Here is a 13,605-nt window from a genome sequence, read left to right as displayed (position 1 = left end):
GCCCCTACACGCGTATCGCACAGGAGGAAATAAAGTGGCTGTCTTCTATTTCTTTTGTTGTTGCTGACTTTTATCAGATGAACGTTTTTGTGTGCGTGTGTGTGCCCAACGCATTAATTTTTCTGCACCGTCTCAAATGTCTTATTAGTAGGTTTGCGGATGTTCGGGAGGCTCACAAAGATCGTGTGGATATTTTGCTGTATGGCGTATACGTTCCCTTCTTCACAAATTGGCTTTCGTTATGGCTGCGTGGAAGAAGGTGCATATTCGCAGCGTGCGTTGTTTATTCACATGTAAATACAAACAGAAGTTTTGTGCTACGCCACCGCGATCGCGCCCCAAACAGCGTTGTCCAGAGTATACTCGAAGGCGGCTTTAATTTAGTGCTCCGAATTTCTATCGTAACCAGCGTTATTATAACGAACTGACTCAACCCGAACAGTTATGACATGATTACAGAAGGCTTTATAACGAACGCAATAAATAGTATGCGTGCATGTATTACAATAATCGAAACCGACGAGTATTTCCAAGCAGCTCTTTAATTATTGCTTTCCAACCCTTGCAGGCGTAAAGAACCAATCCTGGTCTACTCAGGATGGGGTTCTATGAATTGAAGAAAATCACTCCTACTGTCTTGTCCTGGACTGAGGACCCGGCCCACTAATCAGCTCGATTTTACTGTTAAATATAGTTTTCTCCTCCTCCGCCTCCTCCTTTTCCTCCTCTTGAGTGTAGTTTTCCTATGACGAATATATGAATATTGGGAAGACATGGCTGTGGGAAATGTACCGAAATATCCTTCCAGGTCTGAACAAACATGGTGTTACTGTATCTTTATGTAGACGTGACTCGTTTTGCTCAATAAATCTCTATTCTGGTTAGAAGCTTGGTATAAAACCAGCACGCGCCTCGACACACAGTGGGTTATTTGGAACTCAACCTACGGTTTTTGAAGCCTATAGTGCGCATGTCAGCATAATTCCGTGCCATAACAACGCAAAGTGATGGAACACAGTAATTTCGAGCGTTCGGCAAGGTTGCAAAAACTGTTTTACCTTACCTATGATTACGGGGAATAGTAATGTCTTCTGCCAGAGCCGACAGCCCCGAAGGCCTGGAATTTGTTTTGGGCTTGTATTTTCACTGTTGTCTGTTAGTAGAAGTTGGCTGTTTCCTTGTTCTAAAGATTGCTTAATACAGAAGCGGGCGCCTAGCTCCGGCTCTTCGCGCTCCGCACAGGACCGCCTTCGCAAGGAATGGGACGACGCCGGCAATCTTAGTTCCGTAGTGGTATTGAAAACTATATTTTTACTCATGCCTTGAGCTAGTGTATGCGATTTTAAGCCTATTATTATGATAAAAAGTTGCGCGCACGCAAAATCTGGTGCAAACAAGCATCAAAAGTCAACCGAGCGCTAAGACACAGCAGGGAGAGCGAGCCCGAGTGAAGCAGACGACAAATGCGAAAATCCCTAAGCCGACGTCACGGAGGCGCGCTTCGCAGCGCCGCCCGTGGTTGCGCTCACCGCCAATTGGCCCTCCGGTCGGGGCGCGCTAAAACGACCCTCCTGATTGGGTGTCGCGGCGGCAACGCAAGATGGCGGCCGCGTGTACTCCGTAGCCACCATATCCGTACAGCGTGTTTTGAGTTCATTTTCGCTGCTTCGCTCGGCCAACGTTCTGCTCAATCTGTGGTATTATAAACACGAGCGTTATCGCGATGGGAATGCCTGAGATCACGAACCAGATTACGGGAAGATGTGCGGCTCGAAAGGCGGAGGTCATCGAACGCTTCGTGGTGCGCGGGACTCTACCGTCGCCAGACCCCGAAAAGTGACACGCGATGTGCGCGCTTGCGATAGCGGTTCGCGAAGTGAACTTTTAGTCGGAGTTCCGATGTTTACACGCTTAGTTATTGCTATGTTTGACTGTGGGCTCACCAGCCTTGGGAAAGAAACGGTCGACGAGTCAAACGCTGCGGCGCGCACGGCAAAGCCGCTGCGCATGCATTGGAGCATCACATGACTGCACAACAGTTTACGATTGAACGCCAGTAGCTGTAATTAGTGCCTGCGACGTTAGATTTAATCTTAAAAGCGACTTGACCAGCCATATCGGGGATAACCCAAGTACCATATGTCGCGGTAAGCGCGCGCTGCGATGCGCGCGAGCCATATCGCCTTTCTTGCGCGTGCACTTCTCACATACAAACAGGCATGCAAACAGGTTTGAGTTAAATATAGGAATAAAAATATGTTCTCTGCGTTAAAAATTTACCTTTCTGTCTCAGCATTTAACTGTGAATTTTTTAGGCAAATTATTGATACCGATGCATACATCTATGGCTTTAGGGCATACTGGCTGTGCTGCGAGAAATATTGGATGCCTTGAATGTCAAAAGTAGTAAAAAAATGCTCTTGCATTGAAGTTGGAGTTGTGCTGAATATTATACCAAGCTTCAGTAGCTCATTTGCATCCTCGTGGTATGCAAACTTTTGGCAATGAACACCTGCACGTATGAGTACTAAGTTGCTGCTCCAGGCAAGATTATAAAACATAAAAGAAGCTAAGAGTCATTTTCAAATTTAAGTAAAAAAAAAAGAGTGCTTCACTTGCTGCCATGGTGACAACAGTTCATAGGTAAGTTGTCCAGTTGTACAGCCAACCAGCTAACCTACTTTGCATTGAAATCCCATTGAAAACTATCTCCCCCTCCACTGTGTCGCAAACTGGGCTATGTCCTGTTCACAGAGGAGCTGAAAATGATGTTTTGTGGGGGAAAAAAGGCTATAAAAGGCACTCCAATTTTAAGGCAAGGCCTTCCAAAAGCCCCATGTTCAAAAGGACACGAAAGGCTACAACCCTGACGACTTTTGATAAGTGAAACCTATGTTGCAACTTCGGAAGCCGTTTTCTCAAAAGCGTTTTTTTTTTTTTTGCCACCTGCGTCGCTTGTACCAGGGATTTCTTTGTGACCGCTGGGTCCATTTTGATCCCGTTTTTTGCATTACATTCCTTGATGAACAGTTCAAGTCGTGACACTCTTGGTTTTCCAGATTTGTTTTTTGTAATTTGTTTATTCAACTAGTCGTTCACAGTCGACATGCCTGTTGTACATTAACCTCTAAAAAAATAAAACTAAAAAACATTGTGTTGTAAAAAAATTAAATACTGTCACGACCTCGTCTATTCATTTGGGAATGCAAAGCACTTCGAACAAGTTTTCTATCGTGTTTTATAGGCCGCTCAAGCTCGGTACAAGCGGAACAGAAAGAAAAATTAATAAATAAAAAAGTTTTCAAAATATTCCTTTGAATTTTTTAAGCATTTTCGGTTGGTGTGCCAATTTTCATCAAAATCCACAAAGAAATAAAAAAAGTTGATTTTGAAAGCCATGTCCCCCCTTAAAGGGGCCCTAAATAGGCTGCCGAATGTTGCGATTTTGCGTGCGCAATCACTGGCAAGGGACATCATCCTGCAAAAATTGTTTAAATGCGTTAACAAATGTAACAAATCTTTGCGTCGGGATAACACACAGCTTCACTGGCCATTCACTTCTGCAGGGCGGGATGGAGCCTCTGTTTCTTAAAGCGAGGCTTTTCAGCCTGTCAGTGACGTCATCTATCTGTAGTCCACCGAAAACGCACCGCAGGAAAGCCAACTTCCTTTAACGATGATGATGATCGTAGGTGAAGGGAAGTGAAAAATTAAAACGCTTCCCGCGTCTTCCGCAACTTCTGCGTCTCCCGCGACTTCCGATTGAAATGGCTGGAACGCCGCGACAGTAGCATTGATCGTGGGATTGCATTGTCACGTGCAACGAGAGCAGCAGGCAATGGACCTTGTACAAACAGACTATAAATTGTTGCAAAGCGGTTAAACAAACGAGTTGGTCGACCATAGACTCCGTAACAAGGCCGCTGGAAAGCGCAACAATGACGAGAGACAAGGCGATCAACACAAGCGCTAACACACAACTAAGTTTTTTAATGGAATAATGCAGCACAATACGCAAAGGCAGCAAAAATCCTCGCCATTATGCATCGGCCATATCACTGACGCGTACACGACCACCATGGCAACCTAGTGAGTGTCCAGTGCGGTGACCGTGGGCATTAAAGGTCCCCGATGAGGCCTCTGGACGAGTAGTAGTCAAGCGTGTACGAGGAGCACGTGGCGCATATCAGGCAATGGCAGCGACGATGGCACTGCAAAGCACTTGCATCTCCACGAACTGAATGCCGAGATGCTCGATGAGGAAGCAGCGCAGGAGCCCGTAGGCGTGTTTCCACTTCCTGTTGATGGTCCCAGAGTGCCGATCGACGCGCGTTGACGTCGTGTGGTTCCATCCCGACCACGCAGTGAAATTAGTTCCACGCCGTCAGGCCCGCCAGCAGGCAGCAGTCGGGCAGGACGCCGTGTAATCCACCTTCCGCTGGCTGATGATGCTCGCCTGTCCCCATGGGACACGGGTCGGGGAGTCAGGCCACCAGGCACTCGGCATAGCTCCCGCAGGCGCCCGTCGCACGATACCATGCCGCAGACCTGGAGACAGAACCACAGGTTAGTTATTAAGAGTGGCTTAAAAAAACAGTTATTGCAAGCTGTATACATTGAATTGTCAATCACCACAAAGCGTTGAAGGACGAGACACCCCCCACCCGCTGCCGGAATATACGATTCTTCAACACGATCAGCTATCACGCGTTTACATTCATAATTGCTTGCTAAACTTTAATACTTAATGACTGGTAAAAGGCGCGCGGGAGCTTAGAATCCTTAGACAGTCTTATTTAGTGCGTGATACAAAATACATTCGACGCGCACGAGTGTTAGCTCATCTGGGGGAGCGCCACTGTAGGGTAAAATTAAATTAAATGAAAATATTTTTTTCTGTCCCGTATTACTCGAAGCTTTTTGCCATATAATAACGGTGCGAAACGTGAAAATAATATTTAAAGTGCTCTTTTCTCTAAATTCGACGGGCATATGCCTTCGACTGGGCTGACAGTGCATTGTTTCAGCTTAGCTATTAAGGGCGCCGTAAATGATATTGGATCGAAATTCCACAAGGGTGCAACTTGCCACTTCAGACCTATTCAGAGGTACGCCTATTTTGTGTGTTAACTGATATAGCTGAGAAATTATACCACCGTTTTACGTCTCCGAACAAATCCCATCTTCGCTTAAGCATTGAACGAATTTAGCCCTGAATGACCTACTCGTTAAATCTCAAGCGCCTGTAGCCAGGAAGGCAGCTGAAGAACAAAGCACACTTTTGCGGCGCCGGGTGCTCGTGACGCCTACGCGAGTCCCGACAACAGGGGAGGATGTGCGAGCAGCGCAGCGCTTTCGAAGCAACAAGGGGTGTGAGGACACGTGGGCGAGATTTCTTCTTTCGTCAGGCCACGTGCTGGCAACGCACGGGCCCCTAAGCGCAAGACTGGCTGGATACGAACTATAACGCATTATTATCCACGTCCACCGCCCGGACAACTAATGTTCGGAAATAAAATGTCCCAATACCAGCTGTCTTGACTAGGAACTGCGCGCGTACATGTGCAAAGTATTAGAACGAACATCCCAACAAAAGATTTATGGAAAATCAAGTGCCTCAGGGATTGGAGTGAAAAAACGCACACAACCAGTCAGAATCGACATCCTTTAGTGCTGCGTGCATCAGCCACTGCAGCAGAGAACACGGGCCATTTTGACCCGAACGTGCCGCGCTGAAGGCTGTTGAGCGTTACAGCAATGCGCGTCGATTCATGGAGCTAGAAGATACATGATACCAAAATATTCTAAATTGACGCTTACTTTCCGGTGGGGATCGATCAGGATGCATGGTACATACGTCGCCGAGCTGCCGCCGAGCGCTGCGCTGTCCACGTAAGAGAACTGTGGCATCGAAGAACGTGGCGTGGCATGCAGCAGCTGAAGCGCGAGACGGAACTGCATCTGCGCGGGCATGAAGTGGCGTCCTTGTTGTTGTTGTTGCGCCTTTAGGTATGGCACATACCCAATCAGGGGATCGGCCAATCAACAGAGGATGATTAAAATGAATGGAATTCTTATCTAATCACGAGACGTTTAGGAAAGATAATTTAGACCGGTTTGAAAAATTTTTGAGAAAAAGGGGGAAAAAAATCCTGAAAAATCAAAGCGAGGGTGACCAATCGCAATCATAAAGAGAATCGTTTTGAATTTTCAATGTGGCGCAGGAGGGCAGAGCATACATCCCGGCGACAGAACCCCGTTTCGGATGCCCCGAACGATAGAATAGCCGGCACTGTTAGGGATATCCCCAAACTGTAAAGCGGCACCTCCAGGGACTGACGTCTGAGTCGGGAAAAACGTCGGCATGTCAAAAGGTAGTGATCGACAGACTCGTCTTCGTTGCAATAGCTGCACAGAGCTGTTGGCGCCAGACGAGACCTGTACAAATACCTATTTAACTTGGGTACTCGACAACGTAAGGCTGTAATAATCACCTCTAAGTTGCGTGAAGGGCACCATTCAGGTTTCCATGAGAATTTAAGATGATTAAAATCCCTTAATGATAATAAAACCGATTCTTGCTGTACTTGGAGTTTCAGCATCCTGCGGTACCTAGCTGCTGTTATTAAAGGTGTCGGCTCTACGACGTCTACTACAGGCCCAGAAAGTGCTACCCTTGCTAGAGAGTCGGCAGTCTCGTTGAATGTGATCCCTGCATGACCAGGAACCCAAAGAAGGTGAATTTCAGTGAAGTGAGGTGGCAGGAGTGACCGAAACGTCCGCACAAGGGGAGTGTCTTTAGGGGAAGAAAGGGCTAGGCATACAGAAAAAGAATCGGAAATTATAATTGGAGATGCAATTGACACATCCAGCTTTCGTAGCGCCAGGACAATTGCCAGGAATTCCGCAAAGAATATGGGGATAAAATCACGCAGACGAACCGAAAAGGTCCAGTTAAGGGAAAGGGAAAATATTCCGATACCGGATTTTTCTTCTCGTTGAGAGGCATTTGTACCTGGCTGCATAGAGGCCAAATAATCTTCGAGAAGACGATTGAGTAGCCGGGCTGGTAAAAGTTTAGCATTTTTAGGGAAAATGTTCCGGAAATTGATAGAAAGAGGTGAACTCCTGTCAGTATATGGCATAATCTGATTTATTGCTACACCCAATGGAGAAAGGAAGCTCTGTATCAAAGTGCTTTGTGGACATATGGACCTGGGCCATTGGTGCACCATAAACGCACTTGGTTCTGCAATAAAGATAAACTGCTCCCTGTTCACCTCAGAGCTATAAGCTCTCAGAAAAGTTTCAACAGTCAGAATCCGGAACCTATTAAGCAGAGGAGGAACGCGCGCTTCCAAGTAAACTACTGCATTTGCAGCATTCTTAGGCAACCCTAAACAGCAGCGAAGAGCCTGGCGCTCCAGAATAACCAGACGATGAAGCTTATACGCGGCGCACGCAGAGAATAACACGCACCCAAACTCTAAAATGGGGCGAACGTACATTCTGTATATCATAAGAAGGGTCTCTCTGCGCATGCCCTTCTTTCTATGACTGAGACTTCTCAACATCCCAACAGCACGTGCACCTCTGGCCTCAATGAGGGCTATATGTGGGGTCCAGTCAAGTTCACTGGTGTAAATAATCCCGATGTACTTTAAAGAAGGAACCCGAGGAATTATGCACTGTCGGTAACTGAGAGTAATGTTAACAGGACCTGAGATTGGAAAAACTAATAAGGAACATTTGTTCACATTCATAGAGAGACAAATACTGTCCAACCAGGAGGCAATAATGTTCAGATAAGACTGCAATAATTTGTAAAGAGATTGAATGTCAGGTGCTGATGCAAAAAACGCAATATCGTCGGCATACACATATGTAGAAACACCAGAAACCACCGGAATAGCGCTTACAAGGATGGTAAAAAGAAGAGGGGAAAGGACCGCTCCTTGCGGTACGCCCCTAGACTGTGGCCGCTGTGAGGAGGTAACATTAAATTTTACACAACTGAACTGCCTGTCTCTCAGAAATTCACAAATCCAAGCTATGATATACCTTGGGAAGTTTAAGACTTGTAACCGGGACAACAACACAGGGTATTCGACGCTATCAAAAGCTTTTGCTACATCTAGGGTTACTAGGGCCGAAAACTGGTTAGTGCGACGGGCTAGTTTAATCCGGCTTTCAAGGTCCATATGCGCACTCCAAATCGAACACCCAGGGCGGAAACCAATTTGTCTTGGGCTAAAGATTCTAGAACTGGACACCAATTGCATTATGCGCTGCTGCAAAATCCGCTCGATTAATTTAACCACATTAGATGTCAACGCAATAGGCCTGACGTTTTCAATCGAGAGGCCCTGACCAGCATTCTTAAGTACCGGAAGTATTTTGGCGAGACGCCAGACATCGGGGATCCATGCATGTCGAATAGAATAATTGATCATGTTAAGTAAATGATTGGGAGCCTCGTCAAATAATAACTTCAGCATTTCAGTTGTAATGCCATCTGGGCCAGGAGCTGCAGCAGTCAATTTAGTCATGACGTCAGCGAGCTCTGATAGCGTTACCTCTATGAAGTCGTCTACCACGTCTGGCGGAGTAACTGCTGCTTCTTCTTCTCCTTCGCCTTACATTTCTTCTACAGAAAGGTATTGCTAGACCTGGTTATGTTGTATAAGGGTGGGCGATTTATATTATCTTCTCTTTATCATTCCAAACACATGAACCCTTCCACTCAATCAATCAAAGACGACAACGATGATTATGGCCATGATGATGACGACGACGAATATGATGATCCTTAATTGATGAAGGGAACATTGCCAACAAAGGGGGTCCACAAATCATCAGCGTTCGAAAATAAATGTGTTTATCTAAATCGAACCAATCATCCGCGCTCATTCGTGGTCTTCTCATACTTCCCGTAAGGCATGCCCTCATAAATAAATTATTGCGAGCTTGGTTGGAGATTTTTTAAAAATTCTAGCCATTCCCCAAACGCCCAAGGAAAATATGAATGAATGAATGAATGAATGAATGAATGAATGAATGAATGAATGAATGAATGAACTTGTTAAAGCGAAGCTTGAGTGTCCTCACTGAAGCCGTTGTACGCCAATAGGCCCAGCAGGAAAGCCAGCTTTCTCTGGCGATGATGATGAATCATCGTGAGTAAAGTGAAATAAAAAAATGCTTACCGTGGCCAGAACCGAACGACATGGTGGAAGCTGCAAAACGTCTACCACGCTCGCTATTAGCCGCTATTTTAAATGAATATTTATCCAAGTATCCTGCTTCTTCTGGGATTTATACTGACGCACCTCAAAATGGCGAGAAAGCTGGAATTGGTATTTTTTCACAATCTTTAGACTGGAGTTATTCGCTGCGAATCCCGGATTACACACCCATTTTTATGGCCGAATTTTTAGCAATAGCTCTCGCTCTATGCAAAGTACCGCAGCATGTATCAAAAATCACCATTTTATCTGATTCGATGGCAGTTATATCGGCATTAACTTCCTCTTCGGACTCTCCATTGTACCGCACACTGTTATTTTTTGTTCCCAGGCACGTGAAGGAGGTACGCTTGTCTTGGGTCCCTGGCCATAGGGACATCAGGGGCAACGAGCAAGCTGACCATTTAGCTAATCTCGCTGCCACAGCTCCCATTCAATTCGGAATTCCTAATCTGGCTCTATTTGCATCTGAGAGATTAAGACGATATTGGCATTTAGACGCCACCCGTTCCGATTCACTTTTATCATTTGAAGAGTTCCAACATTTAAAGTTCGGGTGGAATGTTCATTTTTGTGGCTCTCGGCAATGCGAGGTGACCTTCACCGAGCTGCGCTGCAGGGTTCCAAGGCTTAATTTCTATCTGTTCAGATCAGAACTTTCACCTACAGAACTAAGTGTGCGGTGCCAGGTCCCCGAAACAATCGAACATTTTTTTCTCGACTGTCGCCGTTTCTCAACAGCTAGACAACTGTTTTTGAAGGACCCGATTGAGCGGTTGGGGTTGACTTTATCGATAACACTTATATTATCTATTGGCGCATCAAAGCTGGGGTTTGCAAAAAGGGATATATATAATTGCATTCAAAATTTTCTTTCTGCCTCAGGTCGTTTGAATTGCGAAACGGTGCTGATTAATGGGTAATTCGGGTTTCATTCACAACTAAGTTTCCTTTTAGAGCCTCTTTCCGGAAATAAGTATTTTGAAGTCCCCACGTATTTAACCGGTTTAGCCCTGGCCAATCCCCCCTTGTGGGTACGTGCCAAAATATTTCAGGACATCATCATCATCATCATCATCATCATCATCATCATGGAAGCGAACAGCGCCTTCCTCCCTTCGTGAACTTCGTTTGGTCTGGGCACCTGGACATGCAGGCATCCGGCTTAACGAATCGGCGGATGCTCTGGCGGGAATGGCATTGGGCGGTCCAGTAGTGGAGGTTCTGCCGCCCATTTCCCTCATAACTTCGGCTCGCTTCCGCAGGTTGTGCTTACTTCAAAGTCTGCCTGATTGTACTTACGACGACTCGGAGCTCGAGCACCTCCGGTACTCATGGAAATGCAGCATAAGCCAGTCGCGAGCTTGTGAAGTAACCCTCACTAGCTTTCGCTGTCGCGTGCCAAATTTAAATTATTACTTGCACCTCTCTAATCTGGCCCTGTCGCCGTTATGTGCCTTTTGCAAAGAACCAGAAACAATCGACCATTTCTTCTTCTCCTGCCGACGGTTCTCCTCGATAAGACAAAGATACTTAGAAAGTACATGCAGCCGGCTAAACCTCCCGCTGTCTGCTACAGTTATTTTGTCATTCGGGGCGAAGGAACTGGGATCCTGCCACGGGGATCTTTGCAGTGCGTTGCACTCATTCATCCTGGAATCAGGCCGTCTGCCGTGCTAGACGGCATTTAGCTTAACTGGATTTTCTTGTCAAGAATATGCGCGCCCAGCTCACTGCTTCGTCTGTACCACTTTCTTCGTGTTTCTTACTTCCAATTTTCATTAAATGGTGTTCGTTTTTACCCTTTTTTCTTTCTTTCTCTAATCTCCTTACTTTTATTTCTCTACTCATCTACTGCTAATCCATCCTAATATTTAAATATTTTTCTTTCCCTACAAAAATTACCTAATTTCTTTCGGTAAGGCGCCCATTTCCTGGCCAATCCCCCTGAGTGGGTACGCGCCATTTCACTGGAACCACCACCACCACCACCAAGCAGCGGGTACCGATTCTCGCTGCATACCCCAAACCAAACGTTAAGCCTACGGAGTGCACGCCCGAGAGTTGCTGTGGGTATCAGGAGAGTGGTGCTCACCAACCAAACAATCCATCACGAGAAAGATTCGCGTTCAACCATCCTCGTCGTCAGACGGAATGGGGTGCATGATTTTCGTATAGGAGAGGTAGAAGGCCTCATGCTGGGGAAAAGGAAGAGGAGGAGAGGAAACAGAAAAGAAATAACTGTTCGCCGGTGCTCTTGCTCGCTCTTGCTCGAACGTCTCAGCAAGGCGTTCGCTTCCTACGCGGGGTTTTGGCCAGGTGTAGGTGATTTTGTCACCTCTTTCCTTTTGTGACCTGTTTTGTTTCAGGTTGTAGTGAGGGTGGGCGCTGTTGCGCCGAATGGCGACTAACTCTCCTGGCCGGCGGCCTTCCCCCTGGTCGGCCAGTCTTACACCGCAGGAGCTCCCTTTGCAGGCTTTCCTGCGCAACGGGGTTACCGACATCCCTGTGGCTCTTGTGCCCACGAATGGGCCCGGGGCGCAATACGGCACAAAAATCCAGGGAAAATGCAAGGCGCCCTTCGTTCTGCTACGGAGTGTTTCCAGAAAATCACCAGCGTGCGTCCCTTCGGGAAAAGCGGGGTTGTGATCCGATCGCCTGACCAAGAGTACGTGCAGGACTTGCTGCAGTGTTCAACCTTTGCCTCTTTCCCGGTGAGCCCATTTGTGCCTGCCCATCTTGCCTGCTCGAAGGGCATCGTTCGCGGTGTTGACCCAGAAATGTCAGTCTCAGATATGCTGGAGGAGTTCGCTTCGGCTGGTGTCATAGCTCTGCATCGCTGTAGCCGAGTGGAGAACGATGTCCGCTATCCGACCGAGTCAGTCATCGCCACCTTCGCTGGTGTGTCTGTCCCTGGGGAGTTAAAAGCGTGGCCCGTAATCTTCAAGGTTGAGCTGCTTTCCCCTCGTCCACTACAGTGCCGAAAGTGTTGGCGATTCGGCCACAGTGTCGGGGGCTGTAAATCGTCCGCTCGTTGTTGTACTTGTGGAGGCGATCACCCTCCTGCTCCATGCCAGACAGATGAGGAAACTTGCTGCCTATGTGGAAACTCACACCGTGCGGACTACTCCAACTGTCCAGTTCGAGCACAAGAGGTGAAGATCCTTGAGGTCATTGAAAAGCGCCGGTGCTCGCGGAGTGAGGCGATGGCTGTAGTCAAAGATAGATCGTCAGGCTATGCCTCAGTTGTGGCACGTGGCTCCGCTACTGTGGACGCATCTCTTGTTGATGTGATCGCGTCAGCAATCGAAAAAAGTCAGTCAAAGATGATGGATCGCTACTTGCATGCTATGGCAGAACTCCTAACAGCTCATACGGCACACATCACACACAGAGTCTGTGTCCGCGTTGTGTGGCGTAGCTGTGCAAACAGATTTCGCTTGTGGTTTCAATACTAAGGCTGTTGGGTCACTCAATCAACAACCTTTGGATGAGAATGATCCCGCTCACTCTTCAAGCCGTTTCAGCCAACCGTCACCATCCACTTCTGCTTCTGCAAACCCTTCGTCTCAGTCCCAATGCGGAGGTACTTCTCTTCCCTCCAAAATGGTAGCTGGCCTGCCCCCCGGTCGGCCGTCCTGGATGGTTCGTCATGCATCCAAAGCCGCAACTGGCCTGCCTGTTTCTCGCATGGCATCTAACATTCGTCCTGCTAAGGAGAATACCGTCGAGTCTGAGAACCACCCAGAAGACATGGATGGAGTGTCAATCGGTTGTGTATAAAAGAACAGGATCGCCGATTTTGGGTTCACCTGAATTGTGCCCGAAACAAAAGACAAAGAAAGGTCAAGCGAGTCAAAAAACAGGTGATATTTTGGTGGCGGCTGTGGCGGCCATCACTTCCCCATAATGTCTCTTCGGATACTTCAATGGAATTGTCGTTCAGTCTTTTCAGCGCTAACAGACCTTCACAATATTGTCTCTAAAAGCCGACCAGACGTTATTGTACTGGAGGAAACTTGGCTGGCTCCTGGTCGGCCATTTAGATTCCACAATTACCGAACGTTCCGTTTAGACCGTCCAACTAAAGGAGGAGGATTGCTAACTTTATATCCCCTCAATTTTGCCATAAAGCCCATCTTTCATTTCAATTAATGTCTGTGGAATCGGAAATTCTGGCAGTGACATTGAACCTTCCAGGTTGCGGTGCATTTTCTAAAGTGAATGCGTACTTTCCGGGTGGAGTAACTTCCACCTCTTCACTCGATGCTGTCGTGTCGACGTGTGAAAAGCGAATTGTTCTTTGTGGGGATTTCAATTCGCACTACGTATCGTGGGGTTTCCGCACAGATTCCTGTGG

This window comes from Haemaphysalis longicornis, unplaced genomic scaffold, assembly GCF_048455015.1.
Source record: "Haemaphysalis longicornis isolate Haplotype H1 unplaced genomic scaffold, Haemaphysalis longicornis Haplotype H1 scaffold_1, whole genome shotgun sequence".
NCBI lineage: Eukaryota > Metazoa > Arthropoda > Arachnida > Ixodida > Ixodidae > Haemaphysalis > Haemaphysalis longicornis.
Note: the sequence above shows the minus strand (reverse complement) of the source record.